Source organism: Trichechus manatus, unplaced genomic scaffold (assembly GCF_000243295.1).
Source record: "Trichechus manatus latirostris isolate Lorelei unplaced genomic scaffold, TriManLat1.0 scaffold00229, whole genome shotgun sequence".
In the NCBI taxonomy this organism is placed as follows: Eukaryota; Metazoa; Chordata; class Mammalia; order Sirenia; family Trichechidae; genus Trichechus; species Trichechus manatus.
Window position 1 is genome coordinate 3,412,667 of NW_004444165.1, and position 688 is coordinate 3,413,354.

Here is a 688-nt window from a genome sequence, read left to right on the forward strand (position 1 = left end):
TATTACAAGAATTAAGATTAATTCCAAATAGCACTTGGTCATTTCTGGTTCTGATGAGTTGGTAGTTTTGGTAACAACTCTCCTCTGTTCTCTTTCTTACTAACCTAGACTACTTTCTGGTGCCTGAAATAGGTTATACAGGCTCCATGGCCAGATGAGGCTTGTTTCTCCTAGTCTTCCTATTTATAGCTCTCCTTTTTCTTTTACATTTACCTTGATCATGCTTAGCATGCTATGAGATAGGATAAGAATGATTATTATTTATTAAGCAGCAAGAAGAAAATTGTCACTTGGATTTATGTCTTTATACAATTTACTTATACAATTTTCCTTAAATTATAACAAAGAAAAATAAGTTTTTTTTTTCAGGAAATATAAACTTGCCCTTCTAAAAGTATAGTATACAAGGCAAAGAATCATAACAGTAAAGAAAAGCAAAAAATGTTAGAGTTTCAATTGCACTTCGTAAGTACTGAGAGAGTAAAAATAAGGCTACCTAGAAAATATTCCCACATTGTTTAATATTCAACATTTCCTTCTTATGAGTAATTTTATTATTATTAACATTTGGCAAACACAACATGTGCTTTTAAATGTGATTTTATTGACTATTTTCATTACTCTAAAATAGGACATAAGCTAAGGCTGAAAACTGCCTTTACGTGACTTACTGCAAAGGAGTTTTCCC